The sequence below is a fragment of the Monodelphis domestica genome, chromosome 2 (assembly GCF_027887165.1).
Source record: "Monodelphis domestica isolate mMonDom1 chromosome 2, mMonDom1.pri, whole genome shotgun sequence".
Lineage (NCBI taxonomy): Eukaryota > Metazoa > Chordata > Mammalia > Didelphimorphia > Didelphidae > Monodelphis > Monodelphis domestica.
In genome coordinates, this window is record NC_077228.1 from 264640597 (window position 1) to 264653066 (window position 12470).

Consider the following 12470-nt stretch of genomic DNA (forward strand, 5'->3'; position numbering starts at 1 on the left):
TCTTTTGCTCAGCCAAAATAGAAAAGGTATTGGAAAGGCAACTCCCTCCCTGACTCTTGTCAGAGTCTTTGGTGAGAGAATGTGTCCAGACCCCCATTCTGGTCAACATTTTTTCTCTTTTGAATTTTCTTTTGAATTCCATGGAATTCCCTTCCCCTGCTGACTCCTGACTGTTCCATCTGCTTCTCCTGGATCCATTTTCATTACATTTCAGGCTTTACTCTGCTGTTTGCCTTTCTTTCTTGATTACAAGAACTTAAACTTAATCTGCCAGAGAAAGAAGGCAAGCAGATTTATCAGGCTGGAGGACCAACTCAAGTGGGGGAAGGGCAGGAAGGAGAGAGAATTTTGAAGGAAAGACAGAGGAAGTGAGAGGAGCTGGACAGTTGGAGAAGAACTTCTCTGTGGGAAGCTCACCAGAAAGGCTGACGTGAGCAAATCTCTGAGCTGGCACCATCCTCCTGTGTCTTCTGATCCAGTATCCAATGAAGATAAGCAAAGTGAATTAGACTTTGCTAAAAGCTATTCACCATGGAAAGATTTCCTCTAAGTCCCCTGAAAGTCCTTGAACTTGTTACAACAGCTAGAGCAGCTAGAAAGTCAAGATATCTTCACAACTGACCCCAGAGGGTGAGGCAGGCAAAGACTAACTCTGCCAGACTTAGGGAGAAGGAAGGTTCAGTTACCTGTAGGGACCTCCCACTCCCTCGTTCCCAATACCTCATTCCTCAATTCAATTGTCCTACCTTTCATTTGTTCCCCTATAATAAATAGCTGTTGATAAGATCAAGGGCCTGCTTCATAGTATCCAAGTAGGGAGACTAGAAGTTTGGGGGAAGGGAAGTTATATTTCTCTACTCAGAGAGGAAGAATCTGTCTGTATTATGTTTTCTTTCAACAACTCTATGAAGGAATAAAAGTTTGTGATCCGAAGGCAACAGAGTGGGGTTTGGCAGGGAAAGGAGAGAGGGAAAACCAATCTATCCCCTTTCTCTCTACCCTTGACTTTATTTCATCTTCACCTCACTCTGGTCCTGACTCAGTAGGGGGAGACTCCATTCTCTCTCCCTATATTACACTGAGCTCATTTACCTCAAGTCTATTCCATCAATCCACCTTTCTGTCTCTTAGCCAGTACCATAATTGTTTTTTTTTTTAATTTTAAACATTATTTTATTTGGTCATTTCCAAAAATTATTCACTGGAACCAAAGATCATTTTCTTTTCCTTTCCCCACCCCCCTCCCACCACCTTTCCCTCTCCCATAGCCGACGCACGATTCCACTGGTTATCACATGTGTTCTTGACTCAAACCCATTTCCATGTTGTTGGTATTTGCATTAAAGTGTTCATTTAGAGTCTCTCCTCAGTCATATCCCCTCAACCCCTGTAGTCAAGCAGTTGCTTTTCATCAGTGTTTTTACTCCCACTGTTTATCCTCTGCTTGTGGATAGTATTTTTAGATCCCTACAGATTGTTCAGGGACATTGCATTGACACTAATGGAGAAGTCCATTACCTTCGATTGTGCCACAGTGTATCAGTCTCTGTGTACAATGTTTTCCTGGTTCTGCTCCTCTAATTCTGCATCACTTCCTGGAGGTTGTTCCAGTCTCCATGGAATTCCTCTACTTTATTATTCCTTTTAGCACAATAGTATTCCATCACCAACATATACGACAATTTGTCCAGCCATTCCCCAACCGATGGGCATCCCTTCGTTTTCCAATTTTTGGCCACCACAAAGACTGCAGCTATGAATATTCTTGTACACATCTTTTTCCTTATTATCACTTTGGGGTACAAACCCAGCAGTGCTATAGCTGGATCAAAGGGCAGACAGTCTTTTATCACCGTTTGGGCATAGTTCCAAATTGCCCTCCAGAATGGTTGGATCAATTCACAACTCCATCAGCAATGAATTAATGTCCCTACTTTGCCACATCCCCTCCAGCATTCATTACTTTACATAGTTGTTATGTTAGCCAATCTGCTAGGTGTGAGGTGATACCTCAGAGTTGTTTTGACTTGCATCTCTCTGATTATAAGAGATGTAGAGCACTTTTTCATGTGCTTATTAATACTTTTGATTTCTTTGGCTGAGAACTGCCTGTTCATATCCCTTGCCCATTTATCAATTGGAGAATGGCTTGATTTTTTGTACAATTGATTTAGTTCTTTGTAAATATGAGTAATTAAACTTTTGTCAGAGGTTTTTATGAAGATTGTTTACCAATTTGTTGCTTCCCTTCTGATTTTAGTTACATTGGTTTTGTTTGTACAAAAGCTTTTTAATTTAATACAGTCCAGATTATTTATTTTGCATTTTGTAACTCTTTCTAAGTCTTGCTTGGTTTTGAAGTCTTTCCCTTCCCAAAGGTCTGACATGTATGCTATTCTGTGTTCAACTAATTTTCTTATAGTTTCCTTCTTTATGTTCAAGTCATTCACCCATTTTGAATTTATCTTGGTATAGGGTGTGAGGTGTTGCTCTAAACCTAATCTTTCCCACACTGACCTCCAATTTTCCCAGCAGTTTTTATGAAATAGTGGATTTTTGTCCCAAAAGTTGGGATGTTTGGGTTTGTCATATACTGTCTTGCTGAGGTCACTTATCCAGAGTCTATTCCACTGATCCTCCTTTCTGTCTCTTAGCCAATACCAGATTGTTTTGGTGACTGCTGCTTTATAATATAGTCTGAGATCTGGGACTGCAAGGCCACCTTCCTTTGTATTTTTTTTTTCATGATTTCCCTGGATATCCTTGATCTTTTGTTCTACCAAATGAACTTTGTTATGTTTTTTTCTAAATCAGTAAAAAAAATTTTTGGAAGTTCCATGGCTATGGCAATAAATAGATAGATGAGTTTGGGTAGGATGGTCATTTTTATTATATTGGCTCATCCTACCCATGAGCAGTTAATGTTTTTCCAATTGTTCAAGTCTATTTTTAGTTGTGTGGAAAGAGTTTTGTAGTTGTGTTCATATAGTTCCTGTCTTTGTTTTGGGAGATAGATTCCTAAGTATTTTATTTTGTCTAAGGTAATTTTGAATGGGATTTCTCTTTCTAGTTCTTGCTGCTGAGCTGTGTTGGAATTATATAGAAATGCTGATGACTTATGTGGGTTTATTTTGTATCCTGCAACTTTGCTAAAGTTGTTTATTATTTCGATTAGCTTTTTGGTTGAATCTCTAGGATTCTTTAAGTAGACCATCATGTCATCTGCAAAGAGTGATAACTTCGTCTCCTCCTTGCCTATTTTAATGACTTCAATTTCTTTTTCTTCTCTAATTGCTACTGCTAGTGTTTCTAATACAATGTCAAATAATAGAGGTGATAATGGGCATCCTTGTTTCACTCCTGATCTTAATGGGAATGGATTTAGTTTATCCCCATTGCAGATGATATTAGTTGATGGTTTTAGATATATACTGTTTATTATTTTTAGGAATGGCCCTTCTATTCCTATGCTTTCCAGTGTTTTTAATAGGAATGGGTGTTGTATTTTATCAAAAGCTTTTTCTGCATCTATTGAAATAATCATGTGATTTTTGTTGGTTTGCTTGTTGATGTGGTCAATTAGGTGGATGGTTTTCCTAATATTGAACCAGCCCTGCATCCCTGGTATGAATCCTACTTGATCATGGCGAATGATTCTTCTGATCACTTGCTGGAGTCTTTTTGCTAGTATCCTAATTACGATTTTTGCATCTATATTCATTAGGGAGATTGGTCTATAATTTTCTTTCTCTGTTTTTGGCCTGCCTGGCTTTGGAATCAGTACCATGTTTGTGTCGTAAAAGGAGTTTGGTAGAACTCCCTCTTTGCTTATTTTGTCAAATAGTTTGTACAGTATTGGAGTTAGCTGTTCTTTGAATGTTTGATAGAATTCACTGTTGAATCCATCAGGCCCTGGGGATTTTTTCTTAGGAAGTTCTTTGATGGCCTGTTGGATTTCTTTTTCTTATATGGGATTATTTAAGAAATTTATTTTTCTTCTGTTAGTCTAGGCAATTTATATTTTTGTAAATATTCATCCATATCACCTAGGTTGGTATATTTATTGCCATATAGTTGGGCAAAGTAGTTTTTAATGATTACCTTAATTTCCTCTTCATTGGAGGTGAGATCCCCTTTTTCATCCTTGATGCTGTTAATTTGCCTTTCTTCTTTCCTTTTTTAAATTAGATTGACCAGTACTTTGTCTATTTTGTCTGTTTTTTCAAAGTACCAGCTTCTAGTCTTGTTTATTAGCTCAATAGTTCTGTCACTTTCGATTTTATTAATTTCTCCCTTAATTTTTAGGATCTCTAGTTTGGTTTTCTTCTGGGGGTTTTTAATTTGTTTGCTTTCAAGCTTTTTTATTTGCATTTCCAATTCCTTGATCTCTGTCCTCCCTAATTTAATAATATATGCACTCAGGGATATGAATTTTCCTCTAAGTACTGCCTTGGCTGCATCCCATAAGATTTGAAAGGATGTCTCGCCGTTGTCATTTTCCTCAATGAAATTATTAATTATTTCTATGATTTCTTCTCTAACTAACTGATTTTGGAGTATCATATTATTTAATTTCCAATTAATTTTTGATTTGGCTCTCCATGTACCCTTACCGATCAATATTTTTATTGCCTTGTGATCTAAAAAGGCTGCATTTATTATTTCTGCTTTTCTGTATTTGAGTGCCATGTTTCTGTGACCTAGTATATGATCTATTTTGGTGAATGTGCAATGTGGTGCTGAAAAGAAGGTGTATTCCTTTTTGTCCCTATTTATTTTTCTCCATATGTCTATTAACTCTAATTTTTCTAAGATTTCATTCACCTCTTTTACCTCTTTCTTGTTTATTTTTTGGTTTGATTTATCTAAATTTGATAGTGGTTGGTTCAAGTCTCCCACTAATATGGTTTTACTCTCTATTTCCTCTTTCAATTCTCCTAGTTTCTCTATTAATAATTTGGATGCTATACCATTTGGTGCATACATGTTGATTAGTGACATTTCCTCATTGTCTATACTCCCTTTTAACAGAATATATTTACCTTCCCTATCCCTTTTGATCAGGTCTATTTTTGCTTTGGCTTTGTCAGATATCATGATTGCAACTCCTGCCTTCTTTCTATCAGTTGAGACCCAAAAGGTCTTACTCCAACCTTTAATTCTAACTTTGTGAGAGTCAACCCACCTCATATGTGTTTCTTGAAGACAACAAATTGTAGGGTTTTGGGGTCTAATCCATTCTGCTATTCGTCTACGTTTTATGGGTGAGTTCATCCCATTCACATTCAAAGTTATGATTGTCATTTGTGGATTTGTTGGCATTTTGATATCTTCCCCTAATTCTGACCTTTCTTCTTTAGCTATCTCCTTTTGAACCAGTGATTTACTTTAGGTCAGTCCCCCTAGTCCCCTCCCTTGATATGCTTCCCTTTCTAGCCCCTCCATTTTTATGCTCCCTTCCCCTCCCCCCTCTCCTTCCCTCACTTTTTATACTCCCTCCCTCCCCCTCCTTAATTTTCCTTTCTTTCTTGCCCTGTTGGATAAGATAGAATTCGAGATCCCACTGGATCTAGATGTTCTTCCCTCTCAGATTTGATTTCACTGAGAGTAAGGTTTAAGTAATTCTACTTCACGCTCTCTTCCTCTCCTTCTCATATGAGAGTTCTTCCCCTTCCCTTCCCATGTGTATCTTTATATGGGAAAGATTATTCTATTAAGTCCCCCCCTATTTCTTGAAGTAAATCTTAGTATTATCGATGGTTCCCCCCCTCTCTTTTCCTTTCTTTGCCCCCACTTTCCCCAAATCTTCTTAATGCTCCAATCTTTCCCTATGCATGTTTCTTCTAACTACTCTTATGATGCATACAATTTTTGAGAGTTACACAAAACATTTTCCCCACATATTAATATATATAATTTGATGTAAATGTAATCCTTATAGAAGAGAGTTTGATTTAAAGAAAAAGATAAGATTTATCTCTTTTCCCTTCCTTTCATATTTACCTTTTCATGTTTCTCTTGCTTTCTGTGCTTGGATATCAAATTTTCCACTAAGTTCTGGTCGTTTCTTAGCAAATGCTTGGAAATCTTCTATGTTGTTGAATGCCCATACTTTCCCCTGGAAGTATATGGTCAGTTTTGCTGGGTAGTTGATTCTTGGTTGGAGACCCAGCTCTCTTGCCTTTCTAAATATCGTGTTCCATGCTTTGTGGTCTCTTAGTGTGTTAGCCCCTAAGTCGTGTGTGATCTTTATGGGAGACCCCCTATATCTGAAGTTCCTCTTCTTGGCTTCTTGTAGGATTTTCTCCTTTTCTTGGAAGCTCTTGAATTTGGCTATTACATTCCTAGGGGTTGTCTTTTGGGGATTTAGTATAGAGGGTGTTCTATGAACCCTTTCTATTTCTATTTTGCCCCCTTGCTCCAGAATGTGTGGGCAATTTTCTTTTACAATCTCCTGTAGAATAACATCGAGTTTATTGTTTATCTCTGGTTTTTTTGGGAGACAGATAATTTGGAGGTTGTCTCTTTTTCCTCTGTTTTCCAAGTCTGTGACCTTTTCAGTGAGATATTTTATGTTTTCTTCTAATTCATTATTTTCTTTGGCTTTGCTTTATTGATTCTTGATATTTTATGATCTCACTTTCTTCAAGTTGCTTAATTCTGGTTGTTAGGGACTGGTTTTGTTTTTCAGCTTCATCTGCCCTTCTATTGGATGCTTCGAGCTCTTTTTCCAATTGAGCAGTCTTATATGTCAGACTGCTGATCTCTTTCTCCCATTTTTCTTTCCAGGTTTCCATCTTTTGGGTAAGCTCCAGTTTGAGATCTTCCAGAGCTTGTTGATAGTTTCCATTTTGGGAGGCATGTTCTGTTTTTTTTTGGATTTCATCCTCATTCTCTTCTTTTCCTTGGGTACTCCCACCATAAAAGTTTTCAATAGTCACCTTTTTCCCTTTCTTCCTGGAGGCTTGATTTTGGGCCATGTGAGCCATTCCTTCGGTGGTTTTATTCCCCTTTCCTTTTTGGTTTGGGGTCTGGGTAATATGGGTGGGTTTTCTGTGAATTTGGGTCACCTCAGACTAGTTCTTCCCCGCCTCTGAGGTTTCTTAGAACACAGGCCCCTGTTCTCAGCGCAACCACCCAGGTGATCAGCTCCACCCAGATAGTCAGCTTGTGGTCCACCCCTGGTGTTTAGCTCTGCCCAGATGCTCAGCGCAACCACCCCGAGTCCAGCTCCCTGGGCCCCCTGTGCTCAGCTCAGGATTCTCCCGTGAAACCACCCTGAGACGTTTTTTCCTGGCAGTCCCCAGATCCCAAGGACCCTGGAGTTCCCCCCCAGACAGAGATGTTCCCCACTCACTCGCTGTCCCAATGAGCGCTCCGGTAGCTCACTCTGGTTTGGTGGGGGTCGTGGGGGGGAAGGGCAGCTCAGTTCACGTTTCTGTGCAAGCTTTTCCTCCTTCTTATTATAGTGTGGAAATGTTCAAACCCCACCTACCTTCGCCTCTGTGGTGTACTGGGAAGTACTGGGGAGTCCTTCTGTTCCTCCAAATGTGATTTTTATGCTCCTTTGAAGTAGTCTATTTCATTTGGTGCCAGGGAGAGGAAGTGTGTGGCATCTAGATTGCAGCCATGATTACGCGGAAGTCCACCATAATTGTTTTGATGACCACTGCTTTATAGTACAGTTTAAGATCTGGCACTGCTAGGCACCCATCCTTCACATTTTTTTCATTATTTCCCTTGTTATTCTTGATCTTTTGTTCTTCTAGATGAACTTTGTTATAATTTTTTTCCTAATTCTATAAAAAAAGTTTGTTGGTAGTTTGATAGGTATGGCACTGAATAAGTAGATTAATTTGGTTAGAATTATCATTTTTATGATATTAGCTCATCTTTCTCAGGAGCAATTAATGTTTTCCCAATTGTTTAGATCTAGTTTTAATTGTATGAAAGTGTTTTATAGTTATGTTCATATAATTCCTGTGTTTGTCTTGGTAGATAGATTCCTAAATATTTTGTATTGTCTAGAATTATTTTAAATAAATTTTCTCTTTCTAACTCCTGCTGTTGAGTTTTTTTGGAAATATATAGAAATGTCATTTCTATGATTTATGTCAGTGTATCTTATACCCTGCTACTTTGCTGAAGTTGTTAATGATTTCTACTAGTCTTTTAGTTGATTTTCTGGGATTCTTCAAGTATCCCATTATATCATTTGAAAATAATGATAGTTTAGTTTGATTTCTTTTTTTCTCTAATCGCTACTCCTAATGTTTTTCTAGTACAATGTTAAATAATAGAGGTGATAATGGGCATCCTTGCTTCACTCCTGATCTTATTGGGAAGTCTTCTAACTTTTCCCCATTGTATATGATAATGGCTGATTGTTTTAAATGTATACTGTTTATTATTTTGAGGAATGGCCTTCTATTTCTATACTTTCTAGTGTTTTTAATAGGAATGGGTGTTGCATTTTGTCAAAGGCTTCTGAATCTATTGTGATAATCATGTGATTTCTCTTGGTTTGGTTATTGATATGGTCAATTATATGGATAGTTTTCCTAATATTAAACCATAATCCTCATGATAACTTGTTGGAGTCTTTTGATAGTATCCTGTTTAAGATTTTTGCATCTGTGTTCAGTTAGGAGATTTTTCTATAATTTTCTTTCTCTGTTTTTGGTCTACCTAGCTTTGGAATCAGTATCATATTTGTGTCATAACAAGAATTTGGTAAGATTCCTTCCTTGCTTATTTTAGAAAATAGTTTGTATACTATTGGAAATAATTGTTCTTTAAATGTTTGATAGAATTCACTTGTGAATCCCTCTGGCTCTGGAGATTTTTTCTTAGGTAGTTCCTTGATGGCTTGTTCAGTTTCTTTTTCTGAGATGGGATTACTCATGTATTCTATTTCCTCTTTTATTAATCTAAGCAATTTATATTTTTGTAACTATTTACCCATTTCACCTAGATTATCATAGTTATTGCCATGTAATTGAGAAAAGTAATTCTTAATAATTACCTTAATGTCCTCTTCATTAGAGGTGAGATCACCCTTTTCATCTTGGATACTGTTAATTTGGTTCTCTTTTTTTCCTTTTTTTATTAGATTAACTAGTGCTTTATCTATTTTATTTGTTTTTTTCAAAGTACCAGTTCCTGGTCTTATTTATTAGTTCAATAGTTCTTTTACTTTCCATTTGATTAATTTCTCCTTCAATTTTTAGGATTTTCAATTTAGTTTTTATCTGGGGCTTTTTAATTTATTTCTTTTCTATTTTTTTTTAATTTGAAAGCCCAATTCATTGATCTCCACCCTCTCTATTTTGTACAAACACTCAATGATATCAATTTTCCCCTGAGTACTGCTTTGGTTGTATCCCATAGGTTTTGATATGATGTCTTCTCATTGTCATACTCTTTAATGAAGTCTGTAATTATTTCTATAATTTCTTCTTTGACCCACCTGTTTTGAAGAATTAGATTAGTTTCCAATTAACTTTAAATTTGCCTTTCCATGGACCCTTATTAACTATAATTTTTATCTCTCCTTTCTTAAATGGGAAGTAGTAAAGTGGACAAATCCATTTCTTTTACCTTAAACCTTATTCCTAATAAATCAGATTAATTTCTACTTTGGCTTTTTCTGGTATCATGATTGCTACTCCTGCTTTTTTTTACTTTTGATGATGCATAATAAGTTCTTCTCTAGAATTTTACCTTGAATTGGTGTGTCCCCTTGCCTCAAATGTGTTTCTTGTAAATAACATATAGTAGGGTTCTGGGTTTTAAATCCATTTATTTTTAATGGGTGAGTTCATCTCATTCACATTTAGAGTTATGATTATTAATTATGTATTGCCCTCCATAGTGTTATCCTTTTTAGATCCTTCTCTATCACCTTTCACTCCGTTCCTCCTCACCAGTATTTTGCTTTTTGTCCCCCCTACAGATCTCCCTCCCTTCTATTGCCTTGTCTTCTTCTCCTTCTTCTCCCCTACCTTTGTATGGCAATAGAATTCTAAACCACACTGAGTATACTCTTTCTTTCTCCTCTCTGAGCCAGTTATAATGAGAGTAAAGTTTAAGCATTGCCCATCACCACACTCATCCTCCCCTCTCTGTATTGATTTTTCTCACCTCTTTATGTTATATAATTTACTCCATTCTATCTCTCCCTTCACTTTTATCTCAGTGCAACCCTCTCTTTCAGCCCTTGATTGATTTTTACATGTCATTCATATGCATACATTGTAATAAAGGGTTACTTGGTGGTATGGAGGAGAGAGTGAATGGAGTCTTCCTCCCTCAAGGTAAGGAAAAGGAATAGGAAGAGTTGGTGTTATGTGCCCCAGAAGGTAGAAGGAGGGTGAGATCAGTTATTTCCCCCTTCAGTCCTCTCCAGTTATGTCTCCTCACTAAGCCTTCCTTTTACTCCCCTCTACTATTTTTTGAGGATGAACTTCTTCCCTTGGGGAAGAGAGAGAAATCAGTTCGCTTCCCCCTTCAGCTGTAACTATTTACTTCACTCACACTGGAGTCATTTGAAAGATAGATAACAACTTTTATTCTAAAGTATTAAGGGCAAGGAGCAAAACTGAAAACTGACTGATAGGTTGGGGTCTAGAGGAAAGAGGGTGAGGGAGATCTCTATGTATCTAGATCTCCCCCCCCCAAAGGTTGGGAGACTTAGACTCAATAGCCTAAGCCTCTGAGAGGTTCAGATTGGTGGACTGTGGGTTTTGTCACAACAGAGCAATGTTCAAATCCAGGGTATAAAGAGTGTGTGAAGGGATCTTATTCTTAGGATGACTTCTTTTCTTCAAGTTTCTGCCACTATTTATTGGGGTTTGGGGAGGATGATGAATAGGTTCAGGGAAGAATGAAAGCTATTTCTCAGGATCCAGTCTTCAGTAGGACTTTCTTCTGTGCTGTCTCAATTCAGAGAGAGAAATCAACTGCCTCTTCCCTGGAATCTCCTCTTCCCCCAGGATTCTAAACCTTATCCATCCCCAGCTATGGATGGAAACCTTTGCATTTCTTCCATTCTCTGTCATTCAAAGTCCCTGGATTATTCCTCTACATATCACGTCATATATATATATATATATATATATATACATATATATAGTTCCATATCATCACATTAAATATATATCATATCATCACATATCATCATATACATCATATTATCATAATCAACTTACTTCTCCACCCTATATCTGAGTAAATTAATTCTATTTTATCTACTACTAAGAGTAATTTTTGAAAATTACAGAGATCCTCTTTCCATGTAGACATATAAACATTTTTACCTTAATGAATCCCTTAAATTTTCCCTTTCTCATTTACCTTTCTGGGCTTCTCTTGTGTCTCGTATTTGACCTACAAATTTTTTGTTTGAGTCTGGCTTATTCCTCAGGAATGCCTGGAAATCTTCTATCTTATTGAATGACTATATTTTCCCCCGAAAAATATACTCAACCTTGCTGGGTAGGTTATCCAAATATTTTGCCTTCCTGAATATCAGATTCCATGACTTATGATCTGTAGGATTTAAATTAGTATCTAATACTTCAAGTATCATTTTTATAAGTTTATTATCTGACAAAATAGAGCCACATGACTAAGTTTTCTACCTAATTAAAAATCCCCCACTCCACTAAAGGCACAACAGGAAGGAAAAAAGCTAGACATGAAATTCCACCCAATTTATATTCTGTCTGTGTCAGAACATAATGACAGGAAGTGAGTAGGGTACTGGAAATTGTAGTTTTGCTGGGGATCATAGTTTTAAGTGTAACAGATTCAAATTACACAATCTCCCCTGAGATCCTTTGGAAGACTAGTTTCCCCAATGGATCTTGTAAACATAACCAACTTATAAATTATAATAATTTCGGAGGGAAAGAAAAAGAGAAAAAAACAAACAATGATTGCTAGGTGCATTGACAAAAAGCCAATTAGGGGGCAGTCCCCTTTGGCAAAAGAGTATACATACAAAATAAATGTGTTAAATTCCCCCACAGTTCAATTTCACTACAACCCAAAGTTCATACTGAATCTTTCAGTGCAGTGTGAGCTTTCTGCAGACATCTCCATGGTGCCTTCTCCAAGCAGTTCATTTCCTGGATTCTGGGAAGTAGCAAGTTTCTTAACTTTTATAAAACTAGAAGTTTATGACAATTAAACAATCCTCCCTGAGTATGGTGTTGACAAACACACAGATCAACTCAGGATACATTAATTTTCACTAATAAACCAGCTTTAGGGAAAAAAACAGTAGTATAGCAGCTAATTCAAGAAAATCTTTTGGGTTTAAGACATCACCAAGAATCTAGATCATTCTGGTGGAGGCAGATTAAGCTGAAGAGTTAAAAATCTACCAGAAGCTATTTGGGTTTCATGGGAAATATTCCCTCTCGAGAGCCATCCAGGGGTACAATAACCCCTAGGAAAACTTTCCC